The sequence below is a fragment of the Acomys minous genome (genome assembly GCF_964271855.1).
Source record: "Acomys minous genome assembly, chromosome: 16".
Lineage (NCBI taxonomy): Eukaryota > Metazoa > Chordata > Mammalia > Rodentia > Muridae > Acomys > Acomys minous.
In genome coordinates, this window is record NC_140498.1 from 93,810,157 (window position 1) to 93,830,357 (window position 20,201).

Here is a 20,201-nt window from a genome sequence, read left to right on the forward strand (position 1 = left end):
ACGGCTGGCATCGGGACCAGAACCGGTACCAGGAGCTATTTTGACAAGGAGCTGAGAGTGTGCAGTGGGGGGGGGAAGCACGGGTGGCTTATTTAGAGGTCCCAGATCTTTACTTCTGCGGTGACCTCCTTCCACCTCTGTCTCCTGAAAAGAGCCAAACTTTAATCACGGAGCCAAACTCGTCACATAAATACATTCCCAGCTCTTGCCTCTGTCATTTTAAAACAACACAATTATTTGTTTTACATAATAACTCACCTCTTCCTTCTCCGGTGTCTCCTGGACCCCAAAGCAGGAAAAAAGAAATGCCTTAATACGATTTTGTATATTGCTTCCTGGAAGCTGGGAGACAGCAACGCGAGGGATGGGAGAGTGATGACGGCCCGGGATGTTTTAATGAGTCGCCGACTGATATTTCTTTCCTTGTGACACACATATGATTACCGAATGTCGCCCGCTCACTAATTAACTTTGTTTATTTCCTAATTAGGTTTAGGATCAGCTGTCTTGTGGTTATAGAAATAATTGTTTGATTAACGTGCGGGGATGTGCGTCTCCATTAAAAAGCTTCTGCGCGGCGTCTATCTCAATTAGCCGCGCTGCCCCGCGCCAGGCTGGGGCACAGCGATCGCAATTGTCACCCACTAAGTGATAAATCTCATATTGATTGGTGATAACAGGGTGTGGATAGTAAACACTCGTTAGCAGACGTGAAATGGTGTAACAACGGGCTTTTCTCATTGTCTTCGTGAACAGCTACGGTGTAGAGGTGGGTGCTCGGGCTTGGGCAGAGCCAGATCTGAAGGCGAGATAAATCTGTTTTTTAGGATCCCAAGTGTGGGATTGGAACGGTCTTGTGAGAGAACAGGTGAGGCTAATCCACTAGAAGACTGACCACCTCGTGAGGGAGCTTGATTGTTGCCAGCTGAAAAGATCCCGTGAACAGACTCTGGGAGGAGATATATAAATGAGCCCAGAACTGGAGGCGGGGCTTTTTGGAGACTTGGGATAGTTTTGGCTGTTCATCGCTGCACTTCGAGACGCTCCTAGAGAGAACCGCTCGAGGGAAGGCTTCGGGGCTCCGGCTCCTGCTGAGGTTCCGGGTTCTGGTTACTCTAGGTTCCAGCAGAAGAAATCCTGCTGATTGTGCCAGGAGAATCGTTCCTCGGAACTGATATCCTTACGGTTTTGTTATTGTGTCCGTTAATCCTCATTTCCTATTGTTTTGGTTAGTCGGGTTATAAGTGACGTATGCTCGGTCACTAAGTTGTTAATAAAATATATCAGTTAAGAAAATTGAGCATACACAGATCTCTGGCCTAGCCTGGGCTTCTTTTGATCAGTGCCCGAGTTAGGGCATCGAGAAGCGTCTCTGGAATCTGAGCAGAAGTTGGAATGCGATGCTGGCTGTGAGTAAATACCTCCTTGGCTGTCATTAAAAAAAAAAAAAAAGAATGAAGGAGTTTTCTGGACTGCCGCACACTCTGAGCCTCGGGGCACCCCAACGAGAGAGCAACATCCCTGGGTGCAGCGCCAAGGGACAGTGCTCTCATATTCAGAGTGAAGAGGCCTCAGTCAGCCTATCTTGACTAACTGAGATTTTCTAAAAATCTTTTTCTCTTCAAAAGCACGTAAACCTAGGCAGAAATTGGGCCATGGAGGGGTAAGAAAGGTCCCTGCATTCTGTCCAACCCCTGCAGGCTTTAAGACACCCCGATCCCCCCCCCCAACACGACACACACACACACACACACACACACACACACACACACACACACACAGCAATGCACCTGTGGAGGAGCTGGCTCCCCATCTGGCTGTGATCACCCACCTGCCACCCGCAGCGCGAGGGCCTCACAAGTTAGGGAACTCAGAGGCAGCCACTTGAGACAGCAGGACGCTGAGTGGGAGGAGAGCGGCTCCAGACAGCAGGGGGGAGGGGCAGCAGGTGCTGAGAGGCAGGAGAGCCGCTCCAGACACTGAAATTAACAGGCTTCTTGGGTTGAAGGTTTTAATTAAAAAATCCTAGGGAATTATTTCCTTAATTCCAGCACTTCTCAGTAATCAGTTTCTTCCGCGATGGCTGAGATTCCATCTCTGGCTCACCCAGGGGATGGGCTCAGTAGCCTGAAACACCTGGACCAGTGGTGGGCAGTCTCTACCCTGGGGTCCTACACCACTTGGGCTCAGCATCTTTGTGGCTCTGTATGTCCTGGGTTGTATTAGAGTCTTATTAGATACCAGCCATTGGCTCCTCAGTGGGCCTGGAGCTTCAGGGGCCCCAGTCTACACTCCCTTTCTCCCCCCCCCCCCGCAGCCCCCAACCCCCCCCCCCCAGTTGTCAACCTGGCAGGGTCAGATCGGCTTGGCCTGTGGGCGTGGCTTCAGAGGGTTAATTGACTGCGTGCCTCCCGTTTCCATGTCTGGGCCCTGGACTCGGTGGAAAGAAGACAGTGAGCTCAGCACGGACAACGGACGGACGGACGGATGGACAGACGGACAGACAAACAGACGGATGAACAGTCACGCATGCTTTCCTCTGGTCCTGACTGTGGATGCCACTGCCTTGAGCTCCTGCCAGGGTGGACAGCAACCTCAGCCCTCAGCTGGGGAGCCTAAGTAAACCCGCCCCTAACTTGCTTCTGTCAGGTGTGTTGTCAGGGCAACAGGAAGCAAAACAAAGGCAGCATCGTTGTGGTGGTCACTCCTTGGTCTGCTTGGTGTCTCCATCTCCTTGCTGTGAGGACTCAGGTGTATTGGGCCTTGGACAAGCCGTGTGACCTCACTTTCCCTCTATTGTCTCAAAAGGTCTTTGCTGTAGTGCGGCCTCGCCCTCGGGTATTGGGGTAGAGGGAACCGGAGAGGAGGCTGTGCATGCTTCACCCGTTGCCACAACATCCCTGTTTCAACAGCCACCAAGCCACACCTCCCTCTACCATTAAAATATTGATGCCTCTTTCTCCCCAGCTAGACTCTGTCGGTGACAGAGAAGAATGCACTCTCCTGCGCCCCCCTTCCTGGTGCCGAGACAGTACCTGCCGCTCGGTGTGCACCCAGGAGCATTTGCAAACTGCACTCCTCACCTTAGCCATCCTTAAAACCAACCAGGGGCAAGGAGGAAGACCCTCAGGCTCAGCTTGAGGCCGACCAGAGGCTGACGTGCAGGCAGGATGGTGGCATGGGGCAACCCGCCACGCCCACTTCCTTCTCCTTCGGGGCATCAACCCAGGGTCCCCCCTTTTTAGTCGGAGGCCCTCGTTCTCATTCTAGGACCCTCACCCAGCTGGAGCAATGTGGGCACCCAGGCACAGGCCAGCCACACACCTTCTCCTGTGGAGGGTGGCTCACCTGCTTTAAAGGTCTGAGAGGTGCTGGGAGTGGCCCTGCTGAGCCATGTCCAACTTTGACAAGCCAAGCGATAGCTCTTAATGACTTGCCGTGCACATCTTGGAGATAAGGAATTTTCCCTCATTGGCCCTCTTGCCAGATGCCATCGGCCTTAATTATGTCTCTGCTCCCCCAACCTCTCTGTCAGGGAGACAATGATGAGCTAAGAACAAGCATGTCTTGGGGCACCTCTTGGGGTGAAGTCAGTGGAGCAGGAGGCGTGGACCAGCCAGAACGGGATCGCCACAGGCTTCCGTGTACAGCTAGCGGAGGCCTACCATGCCTGTCCCTTACAACCGCTTCCATATGCAGCCCAGTACGGCAGCCAACAGCCAATCCCTGGCTACCTAGAGCCTGAGATGTGGCTATTGTGACAAAAAAAAACCCCTAGGTTTTATTATTTTTGCTTTAATTGATATAAATAGAAATAGCTGCTGTCTCCTCTCTTGGGTGGTGCAACTTAGACTCACCTCCCCGAACCTGTGTTTCCTCCCCTCTAAGATGGAGACAACGTAGTAAGTCTACAACAGCTCTGTGTGTGAGGGTCTATGTGGAGCAGGGGGTGTGAAGTGTGTGTGTGTGTGTGCTGTGTATGTCTATGTGCATGTATACACGTGTGTGGGAGAGTGTGTATGTGCATATGCGTGTGTCTGCACACCCTGGATCCAATGGCTTTATGTAGGTTCCGGTATGATCTTAGGACTCCGTCACTAACCAAACAGAAGGAAAGAAATTGTGGGGGTGGAGGGCAAAAACAAGATGCCCAGGGCCATCCCAGATCAGCTGGCACACTGTTAAATGGCGATGTTTCTAGAAGATGGTAGAACCTTTAGAAGATGCAGCCTAGGGACGGAAGAGATGGCTCAGCAGCTAGGAGGACACATGACTCTTGTAGAGGATCCAGGTTTGGTTCTTAGCACCCACATGAGGCAGCTCACACTTCCTGTAAGTCCAGCTCTAAGGCCTTCTCTGGCCTTCAAGTGCACCTGTACCCACATGCACCGACACACGTGTGCATGTAATTTCTCTCTGAGAGGGTGTACCCACACGCACAGACACATGTGTGCATGTAATTCCTTTCTGAGAGGGTGTACCCACACGCACAGACACACGTGTGCATGTAATTTCTCTCTGAGAGGGTGTACCCACACGCACAGACACATGTGTGCACGTAATTTCTTTCTGAGAGGGAGGGGAGGGAGATGGGGGGGAGACTGAGTAGTAGAAGTAAGTTAGGCCACTGGTTGTATTATCTTAAAGTGGATGTTGGGACTTCCTGTCTCTCTCCCTTCACTTCCTGGCTGCCACAAGGTGGGCGACTTCCTCCACCATATGCGTCACATCACGGACAGTGCTCCTCCCTCCGTCGACCCTTTACCAGGGCAAGGTGTGATCTGGCCTTGGACTGAAATCTCAAAATTCTTCCTCATAAGTTGGTAGGATGAGTGCTGACCAGTGAAGAGGGGAACTGGCCCCCCTGGCCGCTTGTGTCGCATCTTCCTGATCAGAAGAAGTCACAGCATCAGGATTTAGGGACAGAAAGATAGACGCCACCTCTTCAAAGAAAAGGATGATAAAATAAAATTTTAAAAAAGTCCAGTTAGCAGCACAGTCTACTGGGGCCAGGAATGATGGCAAGACCTCTCTATAAACAGTCTATGCAGCTTGGTGCAGCTTACTCAGTAAATGCCTAATTTGTTTTTTGTTTGTTTGTTTTTTTTAATCTATGAAGACAAATGCAACTTTATACTGTCTATTATTTCATTCAAAAACCTATTCAATATTTGCTGTGTTGGGCTCTGTGGCAAAGGTGGTGGGTGGGCCTTGGAGTGTCTGGCATTGAATTCTATGACAAAGAAAGCACAATGTTTTATGTCCTGATGAGGGAACGCACGGACCTCAGCATGAGGCTGGCTTTGCACTCCCCGGCCCCGTGACAGATGCCTGGTGTTCTCTTGTCATTTGCTACACGCCTTGTTAGCCATGACCCCTGCTTTTTAAAGCTGAGATGTGGCTGCCTCCCTGGGCCTGGGGGAATCACCCGTGAGGTCTGTCTCTCGCACATGGCCTTTCCTGCTGGAGACGTGGGAATGAACCTGGGCCTGCCAGGGTGAGCCGACTGGAGCCTGGGTGTAGAAAAGGGGCTGGACATGCTCCTCCCACACAGCAGCAGGGACCCCAGCCGGTCACAGGGCTCAACACAGAGCAGGGTGGGTGGGAATGGTTGCCAATGCCCAGGAGTGTCTCAGGCCCCTCAGGGAAGTCAGTCAGATCTGATGGCCGAGAAGGACAGGAACACGGAACTAAAAAAAGCGGACGCACCCAAAATAGGGAAAGATGGGCGGCTGGGCCCTTGTTGTCTCTTGCTCAGCTTTCCCTTACTGTCAGTTGCTTTGGGCTTAAGAAAGAAGTGGGGGTGTTGATCATTTGGGTCCAAGAAGAAGCCATCTGAGGGGTGTGGGGCAGGGTGAGGTGGCTCAGTTGGGAAGCGCTAGTTGGGCTGCATGCAGATCCACGGCAGGCCCATTTTCCTCAGGAGAAACTAAGAGGAGTTACATAGCAAGACGTTGCGGGCAGGAAGCTGAGCTGCTTTTTCTCTGAGCCCGTGCCTTGTTTAATCTGCTGCCCAGGTCTTGTGGGGCACAGGTGAGACGCAAGCTGACTGTGTCCCCAAAACCTAGAAACTCCAATCCATGAGCTCCCGCCCCCAAACCTCACCTCCTGCACCTAGCACCCAGAATCAACTGCTCCAGGGCTATGGTGGCACAAGTGCCCCAGAAAACTGAGGTTCAGGGTCCCAGGTCGTACACACCCTTTTCCAGACACTAAGAACCCCAACGTCTTACGACCCAGTCCCTCACAAGAAGCATCCAAGAAAGGGCTACTTCAGTGCCTGTTTCCTGGGGATTCTGTGTGCGTGCGTGCGTGCGTGCGTGCGTGTGTGCGTGCGTGTGTGCGTGCAGCATCCACATTGCCCCAGGAGCAGGATGGATCCGTGGAGCTCCCCATGGGCCCCCAGTGAGTGCCACTGAAGCAACTTGAGTCTCTTTCATTTTGAGAAACAGAACATCTCGTTCTCAATAAACATCGTTCTCAGTCGCTGGCCAGCAGCTTGAGGTCTTTGAAGGTCAGCGTGCGTCACAATCCTAGGAGGGGGGCACAGAGCTCAGGGCTGGGGAGACTCATGGGAATTTTAGGAATAGCTGTGATCTGCTGCGTGGCCCAGACTGCCTGTGGGGGTGTCCTTGGGAAAGTTTGTTCATTCTCAGAGCCTCAGTTTTCCATTCTGTGACATGGAAACAGTAGCAACACCATCCTGCGTCCAGCCCGCGTGCTGGAACAGCACATGGGAACCAGGGACAGCATCAATGTTAGCTGGTCCCCGGCTGTGTCAACCTCACCTGTGTTCCTTGATCATCACGCGGGGTGGGGCAACATGTAGGTCAGTGAGGGCAGCAGCCATGACAGAATCTGACGGTAAGATGAGAGAGTGGAGCTGAAAAGATCCTGTCGGTGATGTCACAGATGTCCCATCATCCAAGAGGCTCTCTGTGGCGCTGCCGCTGTGCACACACCTGCATGTGCCTGGGCTGCACAGCGGTTACTGACGGTGCCCGCAGTGCTTAACAGTAATTTAGGCCTCGTGTCAAGACAGTTTATAAACAGTCTCCGTGGGAAGCTGCAGGCGTCTCTCATACCTCGTGTTTGTCAGTTCTTAATCACATCAGGAACCCACACCAAACCACTGCTCCTCACACGCCATCTAGGGTGGTGCAAGAGCAGGCTGGGATGCCCACAGACAGAACAACCTGGCCACACGTGTCACGTGACATTCACACCTTCCGTGAAGCACTATGGTAGTTACTGATGCTTCCCATAATGCTCCTGAGTGCTGACTTCACAGCTAACATAATAAACCCCGGGTTGGATGACAAGCGACCCTCCCAGGTCAGGCGGCACTTTCAGATTTCCCCCTGTAGGGGAAGACCTGGCGGGCTTCCATACCTACATCAGCAGATGCAACCTCCACTCTGGCTAGAACAAGACTCCAGGGAGCCAGAGCTGAAAAGTGAGTGCTTGAGACCCAATAAAATCATCAGGCGGGCGGGCAGCTTGGAGCAAGCCTGATTAAGCGAATCTAACCATTGCTGGAGGTCTCTCCTCTGAATCATGGACCAGCGGAGAATAGAGCAATCGATCGGTTGTCTGAGCCGGGAGTGGATCAGGGAGGGGAAGTGTCTGCAGGCCTCGGCCAGCAGAAACAAATTCATTATGTCTGCAGAGGCGCCTGGCAGGCCCGCCATAAATCAGAATCCTAATCGATGGCTTGGGGAGGGGGGAGGACACCACGAGAAGGGGCGAAGGGCCTCTGTCCCAGTGACGTTACAGCAAATAGGGTCAGACAGCCTCTGCTGGGTTCTTTCTAGCTGAGGGACCCTGGGTTAGTCACTTGCTCTGTGGAGATCACGTCATCCTTTGTAGAACAGGGTTGCTGGAGTCTGAATTTAATTACAATGAGGCTATGTTCCTCCACCCTGCCCATAACAGTGGCTGTGTGGCCACTGGCCACTCAGGACACAGAAGATTAAATTAACATGTGGGCTGAGTGTAAAACTTCACAACAGATCTCCTAGATGTGGCATGACCAGACGAAGAGCCCATGGGTTTTGTTTTGTTTTGTTTTATCTTGATTTTACTATTAAATAATACCTAAGATCTACTGGGTTAAAAATGCGTTATTAAGCCAACTACAGATGCTTCTTTTATTTTTTTTAAACATAGCTATAAGAAAATATAAAATAATATGCTGTGATTTTCTATTTCTACTGAATAATGCTGGTTCCTTCTTATCCTTTCAGACATTTTTGGGGGGCATACATGTGCATGTTCATGTGTGTGTACACATATGTCCGCATGAGTGTATTGGCCAGAGGTCAATGCCAGGTGTCTTCTTCTGTTGCCTTCCACCTTATTTTTTTTTAAAGAAGGTCTCTCACTGAACCTGGAGCTTACTGGTTGGGCCAAGCTGGCTTCCCATGAGACCACCTGTGTCTTAGTTGCTGTTCCATTGCTGTGCTAAGACACCGTGACCAACGCAGCTTATATAAAAGAAAGCTTACTGGGATCTTCTGTTTTAGAGGGTGAGTCCATGGCCATCATGGCAGGGAGCACTGCGGCAGGCAGGGAACTCGGTGGCAGGCAGGGTGCACTGAAGCAGGCAGGCATGGTGGCAGGGAGCACGGTAGCGGACAGGGAGCTTGGTGGCAGGCAGGGAGCACAGCAGTAGGCAGACAGGGAGCACAACAGCAGGCAGGCATGGTGGCAGGGAGAACTGTAGCAGGCAGGCATGGTACTGGAGCGGTAGCTGAAAGCTTACATCCGGTCCACAAGCAGAAGGCAGAGAGTGGTAACTGGGAGTGGCATAGGCCTTTGAATCCTCAAGTGTGTGTAGTGACACACCTCCCCCAATAAGGCCACGCCCCCTAATCCTTCCCAAATAGTTCCACCAACTGAGGACCAAGTAGTCAGACATATTAACCTTATGGGAAGTACTCTTACTCAATCCACCACATTCACTCCCTGGCCCCACAGGCTCGCAGCCAGATCATAATGCAAAACGCAATCAGTCCAACTTCAAAAGTCCCCGTAGCCTACCACAGTCTCAACCCTGTTTAAAATTCCAAAGTCCACAGTCTCCTCTGAGACTCGAGGCAATCTCTTAATTGTAACTCCTGGTACAATCAAAATGCAAATGATGTACTCCCAACATACAACGGCACAGAATATGTATTACCATTCCAAAAGGGAGGAATTAGGGCGTAGTGAGGGAAAATACTGGACCAAAGCCAGAGCAGAACACAGCAGGGCAGGGCAAACTCCAAACTCTGCCTCTCCATGTCTGACGGTGACACGCCCTTCAGATCTCCCACTCCTTCCAGCTTTGTGGGATACAACACACTTCTCCCTCTTAGCTGGCTCCACATCTGGTCTGCAGCTCTCCTTGGCAGGTACCCCACAGCTCTGGCACCTCCAACATCTTAAGGTCCCCAAGGCAATCCAGGTTTCACCTTCACAGCCTCATGCAGTGGCGTCTCTGGGCCACCATACCTGGCTAAATGTGGGCTTAGGGGGATGGAATTCAGGTATGAGCCATTCCGCCCTCCCCCCCCCCGCAGCGTCCTCACGCAGTGGTGGGCAGTGGTGGTGTTTAGGTTTGGTATGCTGGAGACCACAGCCGTGGGCTTGCACATACTAGGTGAGCACAGTCATGAGACTGCACATGTGTTTTGTTTTGTGAGTGTAAAGATCTGCTATGCTGTGCTGTGCTGTGAGGCACACTCCTTCCCTCCTCCTGAAGTCTCAGCCTCTTCTCTGGCCAGGTCAAACAGGATGATTGTAATGACCACAGTGGAGACCTGAGGGTTGGCACAGAGAGAGAGAGAGAGAGAGAGAGAGAGAGAGAGAGAGAGAGAGAGGAGAGTCCGTGTGTTGTCAGAACCAGGAAGCAAATAGTAGCTGCCATGTTTAGTGTCTGTTGTCAACTTGATACACCTAGGAAAAGGAAACCTCAGTTGAAGGAATGCCTCCTTCAGATTGGTCAGTGGGTGTGTCTGTGAGGCATTGATGTGCGAGGGCCCCACCTGGCAAACTGAACATGAACCTGGGAGCGTTCCTCTATGGTCTCTACTTTGGTTCCTGCTTCCAGGTTCCTGCCTCCAAGTTCTTGCCCTCCAGGTTCCTGCCCTCCAGGTTCCTGCCCTCCAGGTTCCTGTCCCCCAGGTTCCTGCCTCCAGGTTCCTGCCCTCCAGGTTCCTGTCCCCCAGGTTCCTGCCCTCCAGGTTCCTGCCCTCCAGGTCCCTGCCCTCCAGGTTCCTGCCCTCCAGGTTCCTGTCCCCCAGGTTCCTGCCCTCCAGGTTCCTGCCCTCCAGGTTCCTGTCCCCCAGGTTCCTGCCTCCAGGTTCCTGCCCTCCAGGTTCCTGTCCCCCAGGTTCCTGCCTCCAGGTTCCTGCCCTCCAGGTTCCTGCCCTCCAGGTTCCTGCCTCCAGGTTCCTGCCTTGGCTTCACATGACAAAGGGATATAACTATCAGTCAAATAAACTCTCTCCTCCCCAGCTTGCTTATTGGTCACAGTGTTTAGCACAGCAGCAGAGAAGTAAGGAAAGCAACAGCCTGGACACCAGGAATGCAAACGTCAAAGCCCTCAGCCCTCCGTGAAGCCTTGCTACAAAGCCTGCACGCACCTCACTTCTCCTCACCTTTCCTTCTGTACTGGCCTTTGCACACCGGGGTAGAAACCAGGACTTAACCCGTGTTTGTTAGTTACGTTCCTCATGGCTGTGACAAAATAGCCAACAGGCAGCCCAGGGGGCAGGGCTTGTTTTGGCTCATGGTTTTCAAGACGGAAGCAGCCCAACATTTGTGGGAAAGAGCCAGATTGTGAGGCCCCTGTCACATCACATCCACTGACATTTGGAAGTCTTGCCTGAGCCCAGCTTCCAATGGAAGCCAATGGCGTCCATCCCTTCCTTCTGGTCTGCATTCATTAAACTCACTCTGGGGTCATTTTTTACCCTCCCCAAAAAAAAATGCCTTAGTAACAGTGACTCTGGCATCCTGCTCCTCTGGTCTCATTGTTCCCACGGCTGTGCTGGCTTTAATTGGAGTATTTTCCCTAGTGTTTTGGAGGTGGGAGGGCAGGCAGGTCCCTGGCCATAGATGGAGCAGGAGAGGAGCGAGCCCTGTCTGCGTGGCCTGTCTGTCTCGGTGGGAGCCCAGCGGGAGCCTCCTTTGAAGAGGACAGACAAAGTGCAGCCTTCCACACTGCAGCTCGAGCGACTCCATGAACTCGCAGACTAGTGGACTGAAGTTCAAACGCAGTGATCCGAAGACCTTCCGTGGAGAGGCCAGGGGACATGCGCCCCACTTCACCCTGTGCTAGGAGCCCAGCACAGTGGTTAGAGATGAGCTCGCTGCTCGGTGTGGTGAGATCTGGGGGGGGGGGGACGGGGGGGGAAGCTCAGCTGGTGAAGCTTGCTTGCCCAAGTATGAGAAGCCAAGCTTGCTGCCCTGCCCCCATGGTTCCACATAAAAAGCCAGGGGTGGTGGCACACCTCTGCAACCCCGGCTCGCTGGCCAGCTGATCTTGCTCCAGGTCCAGCGAGAGACGCTGCCTCAGAAAACAAGGCAATGTCGATCTCTGGCCCTCACGTGCACGCCCCCACATGTGCACACAGGCACACATGTAAATACACCACACAAAGAAAGACCGTTTAGTGTTCAATGTGGGTTGTTTAATCTCTCCAGCTACAACAGGACACAGGAGGCCTTGTGAGAATGCTGCCTTTGACCTGGCATCCATATACCACGCTGGTTTGTGATCAGTGTGGAAAAATGCTAATGGAAGCTCTCAGACAGACAATGCCTTCAAATCAAGTTCCTGTTTCCTGCTCAAAACTTCACACTCCGGTGACCAGTAGTGACAGCAGAGCGGCTGGGCCTGGAGGGTCGTGTGTGCATGTGTGTGCATGAGTGTGTGTGTGTGTGTGTGTGTGTGTGTGTGAGAGAGAGAGAGAGAAAGAGAGAGAGAGAGAGAGAGAGAGAGAGAGAGAGAGAGAGAGAGAGAGATCTGGAACTGAGTTGGTTAATGGCGTCCTATAAGGTGAGTGCAAGCCCCTTTTGGCCAGCTTCCTCATGAGATGTAATAGCTACGGGCCTCGTGTCCAGGCTGCTGCAAACTTTAGTGAAAGATTCTGGATTCTGAAAACCATATATATATGTGTGCGTATGTGTGTTCCTGTGTGCATAGGTGTGTGATGCATGTGCATGCATGTGGGGTATGTATGTGGTACACTTGTGCATGTATGAGTTTTCATGCATGCAAGCATGTGTGTGATGCATGTGCATCTGTGTGCATGTGGTACGTGTGTGTGTGTGTGTGTTGCTTAGTCGGCTGCAGATAACCAATAGTCTTTATTACTTTTACTAATGACCTTGCTAATACTTCCTCCTCCTGAAGTTCTACTAAGTCTGCCAATGCCACACCCTCTGGGAAACCACAGGTCAGCTGTCCTTGTCCTTCCCCACAGCGCTCTCTCTCTCCAGAGGGAAACACATGTCTGCTTTTCTGTGAACCTCAGATCCGTGGACGTTGGCTCCTTATAGCAGAGGCTTGCTCTTTTTCACCGCTGAATAGTATTCCACCATATGGCTAGCTCTATCCATTCTCCTGTTTACGGACATTTGGATTGCTTCCCCTACAAGTCCTTTTGTCTGCGTATGTTTTCATTTCTCTTGGGCAAATACTTCATAGACCTGCTGGGTGGATAGAAAGAACATCGGGTGCTTTATCAGAAGCCGGTGACAGATTTCTAAAATGTCCCTGCCATTGTTTTTGTGTCTTCAAGCTTCTTTTGTTCTGCTAAATAAAGATAATTCAGAGGCCCCTGAGCACCATGTGGAGACATGTTGGAGACACTGGCTGTTGTCACCCTTGCTCCACCCCCCTCCCCCTCCCCCCTCTCCCCACCCTACCCCCACCCCGAGTCTCTGGCAGGGGATTGGCTCCTGGGGTCTGAGCACACCCGAGTCCTTTGTGAAACAGCATGAGGAGTGCACATAACCATGCACATCCTGCCTTCCTCGGGGAGTTTCTGGATGACTTTAAGACCCAGCTCGTAGTCGTAGCTACATTTAAAAAGAAAGAAGGAAGGAAGGAAGGAAGGAAAGAAAGAAAGAAAGACAATAAAACACATACCGACTTGGGTTTGCATCACTTTGGGTTGTTCGCTTCCCTAAAGATTTTGAACTTCCGGTGGGCTGGATCTGAGGGTGAACGGCCTATGGATGGGGGAGCCGAACTCACTTCCTCTCCCAGGACTTTCGGGCCCAAAGTTGATGGGTTTGCCGAGGTGGAGGGTTCAGTCCCATCACACTGGCTCACCCCAAGACAGAGAAGGCCGAAGACCGAGGCCCCCATAAGGTGCCCCCCGTCCCCCGCTTCTCCACTGGTTCACCCTCCTTCCTGCCCAGGCGGACTTGGCAGGGACCAACCTCCTAATGGAGTCTGCGCCTGCTCCTGCTGATGCTGCGATCTTCGGGACTCTGTAATTAAGACTCGGTCCACAGCCCAGACTGAAGTAACGGATTCCTGGGGACTGGACTGCGGCTGCGTCTGGGCTCAGCCAGCTCTGAAGCCTGTAAGTGTGAGTTCTCAGTCCTGAAGCGCATGAGCATGGAGGCTCCATGGCACTGGCAGAACGTCTCTTCCCCGACCCTCACAGAAGGCCCAGCTTCACACTCAGACCCCGGTTCGACTTCCGGCTCCATCTGAGTGACCTCTGACCTGTCACCTTTCCCCCTGAGCCTCAGTTTTCTCCTCTGAAAAGCAGGGTGATTATACATGTCCATGACATGGTGACGAAGTCCACAGCCGTGTCTCCCCACGCCAACCCCCACGCCAACCCCACCTGCGTCATGGCCTTTAGACTCCCATCCCCGGCCCTGACCTTGAACTGGTCCACAGCCACGAGCACTAAAAACACTGCCTCGCCCTCCCCGACACTAAAGATGGGTGTGTGGTGACATCCCTGCCAGAGGAGGGTAAGAAGTGTCCCCATCAAATGGTGGAAAGACAGCTTTTCTCTGTACTCCCATCACACACTTGCCTTGGTTTCCATAGTAGCAATCCATAGTAGCAGTGGTCCTTTGAGAGGCGGGGCCTTGGCGAGGTTAGGTCATGGCTTTCACTAGAAAGGGATGCCAATCTCTCTTGGCTTCCTATTTGGTGATGCCTGTCTTCTCTCACAGGGCTCCGACTGCATTGTGGCACCATCTACCCTTGGCCATGCCCCTCACAGGGCCAAACCCATGTGTTCACTTTTGCCTGGCCTCAGACTTTGAACTTACAAAACTGAGCTAAACAAACCTCTTTTCGATATAAGTTGATCTGCCTTAGGTATTTTGTTATAGTGGTGAAAACCTGACAGACCCTAAAAGAAGAGGGCGAGTCTCTTTGTCCCTTCTCCCCTCCTGCTGCCTGGAACATAGCTGTGATGCAGGAACCCCTGCAGCTCTGTGGGTCTATGAGGAGAAAGCCACATGCTGGGGCTGGCAGCACCTCAGGGAGGGAGTCGCTGGAGCCTCGGTGCATGCTCCACCTGACCTCTGGGCTCAGCTCCCTTGTGTCTGAAGCTCTTGGTTCGCTCCCCATGCTCCAGCTTTCTCTGCTCCCTGCTGTTAGGAGGATCGAGTTTACTCAAGTGATGGCTACAGTGGGCTGGCCAGCACATTTCCCTCCACAAATACTGGCATTCTGTTAAAGATAAGGGTGGAGGAGACGCTGAGCTCCGGCTGTGCCGTCTCTGCATTGTCTCCAAGATGGTGGGACAGAAGCAAATTCTGAAAGGGCTGACAGCTATGTGGTGTCCCCCGAGACTCAGGGTTTGAGGGGCAAATTCTGTCACCCAAGACGCTGGTCCCACATCCTCCCTGTTCCCCACCCTTCATCTCTGTTCCCCAGTTTGGGGCCACAGCCTGCACACCACAGGTTCGGCTTTGTCACCCGCACAGAGAGCGCACACTGGTGAACCGGCCAGATGGCCCTTCCTACCTTCTTTTATTGAGGAATTAAGGGGCAGCTGGCCTAGTGCCAGGCCGGGGCAGCTGGAGGACAAGGAGCCTGCTGGAGAAGAGAATTGCTTTCTGTGCCCCCAAGTGCCACCAGCACAGGTGACAAAAACAGTGTCATTATGGCCTGGTCCTTTCAGGCAGCTCTCTTTGGATCCTGGTGTGACAGATCCGTGTGTGTGCAGACAGTCTGTGCAAAGGTCATACTTTGTTCTCAGGCTCCTCAGGCTCTGGGGACTTCCTCCTCACACACGTGTGAATCCTCATCGTTCCCTCTGGAGCCCTCTGCCATAAACAGCACTTGGAAAGGGCACTGACGGCTGCACCATCACTGCCCCAGGAGGCAGGTAGCACACAGACTCTGAAGGCAAGCCTCCACCTCGCCACCCAGGGCTCATTTCTGAGTGTGTGAAGAGCCATCCCTTGGGCCAGCTGGATGGGGGATCTGCAGACAGAACACTGCAGGCAGGGCGGGTTGACAGCCCAGTCTCTGCTCACACCTGCCCAGATCTTTCCCTTCTGTGTGCAAAGTCACATATCACCCACCCCTTCCCAGGAGCAGACTGCAGGGTTCGATGCACCAGGAAGCAAACAGTTTAAGGTTAGGACAACCTAAGTCAGGACTCAGTTCTTCCAGTGATGGGTCCCAGGCAGGCTACCTCACGTCTCCATGACAGTGTTCTTGCCTGTCTGCACCAGCATGGCGCTGGCGAGAGGAGAGTGAGAAAGGAGAGATGCAGGAGCCGTGGATGGTGCCTGGCAGCAGGAATGTCTACACTTCCCAATCCTTCCTCTGGGGCCTTTTCATTCTCAAGCTTAGTGTGCCTAGATTTTGGATCTGGGGTGTTAAAGCATGGGGTACCCTTGCTCTTTGCCTGAGGCTTCTTTAGACTGTAATCTGCAACCACCCCCTCCATCTCATTCATTGGTTCACTCATCCAGGGATCCCCATTGACAGATACTCCCCTCATCGGCAGATACTCCCCTCATTGACAGATACTCCCCTCATTGACAGATACTCCCCTCATTGCTCCTAGGCAGTAGGGCTCTACAGGACTTGTCTTCACGTTCGCTCTTGGAAAACGTCTTGTGTGGGTGTGTTTTCCACTCCCAAGCTGGGCTGTGGGTTTCACTTGGCCCATCTGTGATTTGACCTGCAAGCTGCCACTGCCATTGTCTCTTCTGAGTTTTAAGCATCTTTGTGTTTGGGGACGGCACCAAGAAGACCTCAGCCTCCTGTAGCACAGACAGCATCACAGTGTGCACCCTCACACATATCATGATGCTGGAGCCAGAGAGGTCGGTCCCCAAGTGGATACCATAGTGGCTGCCCCAGGCTACATTCCCAGCTATACCCTGAGGTCATGCAAAAGTTATCTAGTATCTATGATCCACCTCGACTGAGTGACCCCTGTAACTCCTCTGCTTGGGGGATCCTTACTGAAGAGCTAGACCTTTAACAGTCAGGTGGACTAATGTCCACACCAAAGAAGCACTGTGTCCACATGGAACCTCGCTGTCCTTACGATACAATGTGGGGATGGACTTAGCTCAGCAACAACAACAAAACCAGCATCAGAAAGAGTCTCAGAGAATGGGTTCAAATCCCAGATCTGCTCTCCAGTTCTCTGTTATTGGAAATGAGTCCCTGCTTTCTCAGCTCTACGCTAGGGTCCAGGACCAAGCTCACGTCACATCACAGGAAAGTACAGAGACCATGGTGGGAGCCCCATCCAGCACCTTGCTGCCAGAATATGCCAGCTTTTTTCTTACTACTGTGGCTTTGAATATCCATGGCGGTTACCATAGCAACAGCCTCAACACTAACAACCATCTCCATGGCAGATCATCACAGAGCCCATGATCCTGGTGGTAGCATGGCTGACTGATGACTGACTATTTTATTGATTGCTTTTATTTTTGCTTTTGCATTTTGGGGTCCCACCCTGAGGAGAGACTAATTTATCGGGGTTTACTTTTAAAGGGGGGGTGAGTATAGGGTACCTGTATCCCCTTTAAAGGCATAAGCTGATGGCCTTTCTGCCTTCTACAGGTCCCCGCCTCCCAGTAGCAACCTCATGTGGGTACCAAAGCTTCCAATATAGCAGCCTTTGGGGGCCTTTTAAGTTCTGAGCCATCACATCCTCACTAATCTAAACAGCTGCCTGTGGGAGGGGACCTAGCACGAAGGCTGACTTTTCTTTGGCCAAAATATGGAGTTCTTTCAACTGCAAGTAAGATACACATTTAAACACAAGCAAAGAGGGGACTTTGTGGTCCTGTGTGTTGTGTGAAAGCAAGTGAAGTTGTCATGTTATCACTTACCCTTGTTTCAACTTTGTAATCGTCGAGTCTAAGGTGGTGGCTTCAGGCATGCATAGATCCAGGTGCTCAGATAATGTCGGAAATCTGTTTCTCCACATACTCCGATCTCCTTTTAGTCTACGGGGCGCCTGCCTCAGATACTGTTTTTCCACAGGCTTGGGCAAGAATGGCTTCTGTCTGCTCCTAACCTCTGCAGCTTAGGGAAGAAAACTCCCAACTCTGTGGGAGAGCTGAACAGGGCTACACAACCATTCATTCATTCATTTGGAGACATGGTGACCATGTGACCAGGCTAACCAGCCTCGTTCTATGAATGGGTCAGGCTTTTACTGCCTGGGACTGGTTGTACACTGTTCTGTGAACTAAGCATAGTGTCAACCATCTGATGGGCAATTCCCACATTGCATGCCACACCCCTAATCTCAGCTGAGTAGAGAGTGAGCCCTCCCTGGTGATGAGTTGGGTAGAGACTAAGGGATCCGCAGATCCCCACAGCAAAACTGCCATGCTTGCCTTCTCTTGCTGTGGGGGAGCAGGAAGGAGGAACACCTGTGGAACTTCGGGGTGATGTCACTGTTTCTTGCCCTTATTCTTTTTTTATTCTTATTTTTACCTTCCCACAATTTACAATTTTTTAGAATAAACATGAATGGCTGACACTTTTCCCCCCTAAATTATTAAAAGGAAACCCAAGGGTCCTGAGGATGGAATTTGGACACAGACGCGGGCTGGCTGTAGTCCAGGCTGCTAATGGCTTTCTGGGTTGTCCCTCCCAGGTACAGTTTGCACTTTAACCACACTCAAAACACTGTGACTCCCAGAAACCCGTGATGATGGGATTCAGGTCACTGAGCAATCCCCGGAGCTCCCAGCCTGTTGTTTGCCTTCTCCGGGCATTTGCTATGAAATCCAGCTCCCATGAGCTTCTCTCCAGATTAAAACAGCCTCTAAATGTGTGCGGAAGCCCAGGCTCTCACCTGGAGATGGGGGCGGGAGGTGTGGGGGGTGTGGGGGTGTGGGCTGTGGTTGAGTGTGGGTGGTACGGGGGGAGGGGACATGACACGATAGCAATGTCATCCATCTCCCATCAGCGGGGTTCGTGAGACATTGCAGATGCAAGCCCAGTCCTTAAAATACACACACACACACACACACACACACACACACGCCACAGCTTTCCCACAGGGAGTCACCTCTATGGCTCTGAAGAGATACCACAACCATCCCACTGTACTGTCCACGTCCACAGAAGATCGGATCCCTCAGGACGCAGGGGACTGGCTAGACAGCCTCAGGTATGTGGCTGTGGCTCTCCGGCTTAGTACGCACACTAAGCACACTCTGGTCAAATCTCCCTTCCAGGAATTCATCCTATGTAAAAGTTAATCAAATATTACACACGCATAATACTCATCCCAAGGTCACTGACGAAGGTGAAAGCTTGAAAATAACCCAAAGGCGTAACCAAGGAGATGCTGGCTCAAACCACAGAGAGCCCACAGAGAGTTGTGCGGCTGTTTGAATGAGCAGAAAATGTCTTTGTCGTCAGAAAGATGCTGGGGGGAGGGGCAGGGGAAAGTGGGAGGTGGGGGGCTGGGGGAGGGGGGCCGGGGGAGGGCTGGGGGGTAAGGGCTGGGGAGGAAGGGTGGGAGGAGGGGTGGGGGACATAAGGGTGGGGGATGGGGGGAGGGATGAGAGGTGGAGGGGGGTGGGGGGGGGAGGGTGGGGAGGGAGGGGGAGGGAGGGGGGACAGGGGGATGGGGGAAAGGGAGGGGAGGGCAGGGGGAGGGGGGGGGGAGGCCCACTGATTTGAAAAGTGAATCAGACCCCAGCCTGATGGGAAGCTTCTTGGTTTCTTTGGTTTATTTCTACCCTACACTTTTGCCTTCGGGGTGTTTCTTTCTGCTTGGGTTCCCAGAATTCCCTGGGGTTCCTCTGTGCTCTGAACTGCTCTCTCCTGTTGCCTGTGGCTGGCAGCCCTCCTGGGCTCTATCTATCTGACCTGCTTGAGTGAGTGCTGGGACAATGTGAGCCCGGTGGCTTCTCTAAGAGATGGGTTTAGAGGTGTCCCTCACCTCTGCCCAGCGGCTGCGGTGAAATTCCTACATCCAGGTTGAGGAGTCTCCTCCTAGGCCACACCTTGGCTCTCGACAGGCCACCATGCACCAGGAAACACTCCAGAAGATCTCAGGGACCCAAAGGTGATGTGGTGTTGCTGATGGTCTTGTCTCCACTGCGTGTGCCCAGGTTCTTGGGGTTTTTAATCAAAGAATTGGAAAAGAAACAGCAAAAAGCCTCCATTATTTTATATAAGAAGACAGTAAAGAGGCTGAGGAAATGGCTCAGATTTCAGAGCACACACTGCTCTTGCGCAGAACCCAGGTTTGGTTCCAAACACCCATGTCAGGCAGCTCCCAACCACTGTGACTCCAGCTCCAGGGGATCTGACGCCCTCTTCTGGACTCTAGGAGTACTGCACCCACACGTGCATATGTGAGAGCGTGCGCGCGCTCACACACACACACACACACACACACACACACGCATACAGTGCATATTCCCCATACCCCAACACACATAATTAAACAATAAAATATTTAAGGAGTACAGGCCACATACAAGGAGCAGTGGGCTCCTTGAGCTAGTGTGCCCAAGAGCAGCAGCTACTACTTGGGGTTTCCTTTAATCAGACCCAGGTGAAGGATTTAGTTCTTAAGTGGTAATAATGTGGGGTGGCTCCCTGTTACGATTGACAGGTGTGAGGTGGGTAAGCTTTTCTTTATTGTGAGTGTCCTCTCCCATGATGCAGCTGGTCTTAATCACAGGCACACTCAATTATGCTTAGGCATAAGGCCTAAGTTAAT